At 42.9% G+C, this 5836-nt stretch overlaps 1 long non-coding RNA gene across 1 annotated transcript; it reads left to right on the top strand.

Moving 5' to 3' along the window:
* Nucleotides 1-880: 880 nt before the first annotated feature.
* LOC309514739 lies at nucleotides 881-5286 on the top strand. Its single transcript, XR_014212155.1, has 2 exons — nucleotides 881-1540; nucleotides 5079-5286. It is a non-coding gene; the product is annotated as an uncharacterized lncRNA (long non-coding RNA).
* Nucleotides 5287-5836: the final 550 nt, after the last annotated feature.

Genomic DNA, 5836 nt, shown 5'->3' with positions numbered 1-5836 from the left:
GCAAAGTAAGAATCCTACCCAAGCTCATAAACTGTAAAATATTGTAGTGTCTTTTATTCTCATCTTGTTTCCATAGAATGACCCAATCCCAGCCCCCCTTCAGTGAAACTGAATCCCAAGCATTTGCTGCCCACCTAATAATCGTGGTGTTGAAAAAAAAGTTATGAAATGGAATTATCTGCAGCTTAGAAATCTGTCTCCATGCTCTGCGTGTCTTTGTGGTGAAAGGCGATCTGCTTTCGTTCAGCTGGTGAGAAATGGCCGTTGAACAATGCAATGAAAGCCGAAGCATGCCTCCTGCTCATGTGCCTGTTTGCCTTACATCTCCCCATGTTACGAATTCTGCTTGCATTTTCTACCCCTTCCTTAATATTCAAGGATTATCTTGGCTCCTCTCATGGGACAGCTTCCTTGGGGTTATGGAATAATTAGAAGAGATTATGGTCTGCTTTTTGAGCGAGGCAAGATTGATTTCTATTTTTCTTCTAGCTAATGAGAAGTTTGCTTGTTCTCATTTGATTTGAATAACTATTCTCCTCCAAGGCTCCTCACTGAAGCAAGATAAAAAAGTACAATCTGCCACAAAAAGAGGAATTGCAAGCAAGGACAATAATACAAGACAGGAATAGGGTGGGGGACTCCAAATGCTTTTGTTAAAGCCTAGCCATAAATGTTTTTGTGGGTTTTTTGGCAGCTTTTCGAGTTATTGACTGGGCTGGGGACTGAAGACTGGTTCACACACGCTTGCTCCTCACTGGACAGCTGTGTGGCATCGCTGGAAACTGCAAGTGTCAATGGCTCATCACAGATTAAGCTCCATAGAATTTGCGCAGCATCTTATACAAAATGCTTTTCAACATAGTCCAATAATTCCCCTGTAAGCAGTGAAGTGATGGCCATATATTTGTGAAGCAGCCTTCACAAATCAAGGGTGGGACACCTGCAGAGCTGTGTTTGCATCAAAATCGTTACGCTCAAACTCACTCAATCGCATCCCATTTTGCATTCATTCCACAAAGTACATACTATAAGCACAGCACAATGCACCAATTGTTGATCCTGCACAACTCGTGTTTGTTTTGATGGGGTCTGTAACAGGAGAAATGTGCAGTGAAAGGCACTTGTTTTCAGTATGTAGAAGTTCTTTTCCCCTCCAATTGTTACCTCAGTTGCAGAGGCATTAACCTCAAAGGTCTTATTTTAAATTTGGGAAGAGAAGAATGAACCTGAGTTTACTTAGCATTCATGCCCTGCCTCTCTTTACAATCCGCTTTCCTGAAAAATACCCTTCTATGTCCTGCACAGAAGAGTTGGAAGATCTCAAATAACTCATACAAGACTTACCCACTTCCATATGGGGCATCACCCCATAACTCCCAGGTCAGCTGCCAGTTTATCCTGGAGAAAAGAGCCTCCAGGCCACAAATATGGGAATCCGTTAGACCCTGGTAGAGAATGAAACACATCTCGTTGACACCATGGCTCTTTGGCAGAAGCAGTCCACCCTGACTGATGCACCATCTCTGGCCATCCAAATAAGGTCAGTAGATATTATTTGTAGTGAGGCACCCTTGATCTCTGGTTCTCCATTTTGCCTTGTGGACAAGTCACTTTGTCCCCTCAAACCACAACCAACAAGATAGGTTCTGTTTGACAGTGACACAGAGAGTTGTAGTGATAATTAAAACTGAGGCAGTTTCCTCACTCCTGAAGAAACCACCATGAGGTGACACTTACTGTAAGTGGGTGGCGGCAACAGAGAAAGGGGAAATGGGACCCCCCCCCCGAGCTACTAGGCTACATGACAGTGTGGCCCTGGAGAAGGGGCCACTCTATTGTTGTACCATTTACCATTTGCTCCCTTCAAATACCCAGTGGAAGTTCTTTAAATGAATTTAAATGCAGGGGTTCTCACCCTGTCAGCTAGTACAAAATGCTTTCAGTTTGTGAACTGGAAGGATTCTACTCATTTTTCTGAACAAATATTTTTCGTTTAACTACATTACAGCGAATCACCACTGAAGAGGGCTTGCCAGATATTGCACAAAAGATTGTATCATCAGTTGTCCCTTAAAGCAGTGGTCCCCCAACTTTCCCCCATCAATGACCACTTGAAAATAGCTGAGAGTCTTGGCAGACCACTTAATAATTTTCCTGCCTCTTGTACCAATTGTAATCTGCATTCTCACTGCTTCTTTTATTTGCTATGTATTACAACCTGAAATTCGCAGAGCTGAAATTGCAGTACAATGCAGTACAACGAAAGTAGTAAAAGAAGCAATAAAATGCAATTAAAAGTTAGTGTAAATATTGAAAGCAATAGATGTGCCATCTCCCACCTTCAACCAAAAATCCACAGACATGCAACGTGCCACCTGAATAAAGCTCATGGACTGTTAGCAGTTTGTGGACCATGGTTTGGGGAGCTATGCGTTAACATAGCTAGGGGAACATATAGATGGCCTGTACAGTGGAGTGGGACAAACTGGGTGGAATAAGCACCTAACCAGATGGGACTTCTTATTCCCCCACACCAAACAGGATAGCATCTAGTGAGAGGATGTAATTTTTAGTAAAAAGGGCTAAGCAGCCCCCTTACCACTAGTTTTCCACTCTAGCAAACCACAGGGGGGGTTGCTTTCAAGCACCCAATACAAAGGCTAGGAAGACCTGTTGGCATCTATAGGACAGAACAAAGGCTGAGATTGTTAAAAAGGAGGGAGCTGTGATGATTTAGTCCAGAGTGGACCACAGCACTGGAGTCACTGACTTTGGATGCTTGGGACAACCTTGTAGTGTATTTAGTTGTTTGCAGCTGTAAATTTTCTTTCTTGCATTTATATGGTTAAACTTTTTGAAGCCTAAACACAAGCAGTTCAATAAAAGAGAATAATAAGGGAGTGGGGGAAAATCCATTAGGATTCCCCCCATACATACATATTTTCCAGCGAGAGAGAAAATTATCCCACTGGAGTAAGTGCTGCTGAATATGGAAATATTTCTTAAAACCTTCATGGATCAAAAATGTATGTGCTATTTATAATAAGCGTCACATTTCTCTTCCCTCAGAAAACAGTTCAATCATACTGGAAAAGTGAAAGTGGGTAGCTAAACTGGTAAACATATGGATATATACTGCCAAAGCCTTAATAGGCAATTCCAAATGTAGCTGGTATTTTAAAGACAAAGAGGTGTAAACTGTGTGTGTGTGTGTGCGTGTGTGTGTGTGTGTGTGTGTGTGTTTGTTTTCTCAAGGCACTGAAGGTTATAACCATATTGAAAAGTAATGAACACTCTGAAAGAATGGTAGCAACAGATAACAGTTCCAGGGAAATTAGAATAACAAATGCCTCCATTCTCCGTATGAGAATCATGATGATATGCTGGGGTTGTGGATCAGGCACAGCTTTGTATTTCCCTATCTTCTTTTCTCATTAATGGTGACAGTTTGTTTCAGGATTGTTAAAATAAAGAGCAAAGGCTGGGAAGACATTTCTTGCATCTGTCACTTCTAAATAAGACTTCCCCGTTCATTTCATTTGGCATTTTAAATGTCACCGGTGCTTCAGACATTTCTGGTGTCAGCATGTAGGAGGCCTGTCCTGCTGACAGCCTCCCCCACCGCTACCTCAATATATTCAGCAAAGAAATGCAAACGATTGTGTCTCTGCTGAGAAGGAGGGTAGAGAAGCTCTGTCAAGCGCCTCTTTTTATTCAGCTTCAAGAAGATTATAAAATGTAGGGCACTAGGTTTGCCGATACACTTATTTAGTTGCACTGTGTATATTCTTTTGATCATTCACACGAAACATCCACATTTTGTGGGATATGCATGAGGCACAAGGAACTTTTCTGTCTCTGCACAACATTGTTCAGGAGCAGCCCAAAGAACACGAGAACCCTGGACAGCAGCTGAAATCTGCACTTGAGTGGCAAGACCAAATAAGAGTAGACCCACTGAAATGAACGGACCAAACTTCGTCGTGTTCATTCATTTCAGTGGGTATACTCTGAGTAAGACCTCATTGAATACCACCCCATGTGTCTTCTCATGGTGTCCATGATGCCTTTCTCCACCCTATACAATTTCTCCTTCTTATTCTTCCCTTCTCACCCACCTTTTTCCTGCGCTGAGTAACAATGCTTTTCTCCCAGGCCTACCAAACCTTCCTTTGACACCATGACACTTTCTGCCCCCTAAGTAGCCCTGAAGTTCCCACACGGCCCCTTTCTCCTGACATTATCTTTTTTTTGCTCTGAGTATCCAGGTTGCCACCCTGCCTTCCTCTCAATATTTCCTTCCAAACCTGGAGATATTTAGGAAGAGCTTTCTGTGGTTGCCTAGCAACCATATCATGTCAACCCGAACCAAGCTCTGGGGAGATCCAGCTAATCTGTATGCTTAAGATGGCAGCCAATTTCCCTGCATGAATTGCCCATCAAGCAGAAGCAGCACGACAACAATGGCTCTCAACAGTTGACTTGCCCTGACTACTGAGGGAAGATGAAGCCCTTTCTTCCCATTTGCTGGACACACCACAAAGCATCTCTTCACAAAGCTTTCTATCCACAAGTGTGTAAAGTTACATTTCTTCACAAAGATTCATTCTGGGGGTGGGGGGAAACCTAGACAGTTAATAATGTAGTTGGAGCTAGAAAAGCATATTGTTCCTTTAAAAATAAATCACAAAGGTACAGTAAGGCCAGATCCAACTTCGTTACATTGGTGGAAGTGACAAAGCCTGATAGGCCAGGCATCAACCATTGAAACAGCAATGGTTTCCTCCATCTCCTCCCCACACCCCTTTCCAGTTTCCAATTACCTTCCAGAAACCCATCTGGTAGAAATGGAACAATAAATTTGTATACAGTCTTGTCATTTTCCTCATTCAGCCATTTCCAGGATCCGTCTCAGCAGAACAGAGCCTGGGGAATTTATTTCAGACTGCTCCATGGAAAAAAAAGGGAGGAGGGGGTGAAGAATTAATGACAATTGTTTCTGTTTGGCCAAGACTTGGCTCTGTTGCCTTTGAACTGTGTCTGAAAACCAATACCTTTCTTCTTTATTTCCCCCTTAGGACTGTCATTTGGTCTGCTTTCAGGTGCTTAATGAGAAACAAGCCTCTGTCGACAGAGTTTAAGGGCCATGATTAAGTGGCTGGTTGACTGGCTGCTGGGTGCCTGTTGGGGAAGCGAAGGGCCGCTTGTCTAGCATTGTGCCTCCTCAGTGCCATGAGACTGTTCCCTGATGCCGCAAAATAAAAGTGACATTCCTCACCCCACCCAGTTCCCGTTTTCTTCTCATTTGCACAACACTTTTAACTTTTGTACCTGGGAAAGAAGCCTCGCTTTATCAACTCCATGCTAAGCTTGACACTTAAGATGTTGTAAAGGGGAAGCCAGAGGCAGCCATTTTCTGGGAGTGATCACTCCCATACCTCATCCTGTCCATAGATGCCCATGTGTTGTCAATGACTTATTAAAGCATGTTTATCATTCTCTCTAAAATGGCACTCTGCTAAGCTAACACTGACTTGAAGTCTCTGGCTCAGCTCACCTGCTTGGGTGATGTGCTCTGCATGCACTTTGAATTCCTGCCTTGTGCTCATGATGCGGTCGTTTGGGTTGCCATATTTCAAGAAGTGAAAATCCAGACACAAAGAATTTTTTAGAAAATTCCTCAAGTTGTTGAGCTTTCTTTAGAAAAATGCCAAAGTTGTTGAACTTCTTTTGGGGAAAAAACACACTATGATTTTTCCAGGACTAACCACCGCTTTTTGGAAATTCCCCCCACATGTCACTTCCACAACTTCCCATGTTTTCCTCCAAGGAACTC

Source organism: Podarcis vaucheri, assembly GCF_965113315.1.
Source record: "Podarcis vaucheri genome assembly, chromosome: 11".
Classification (NCBI taxonomy): Eukaryota; Metazoa; Chordata; class Lepidosauria; order Squamata; family Lacertidae; genus Podarcis; species Podarcis vaucheri.
The sequence above is the reverse complement of the archived record's forward strand: the minus strand, read 5'-3'. Positions and strand labels throughout refer to the sequence as shown.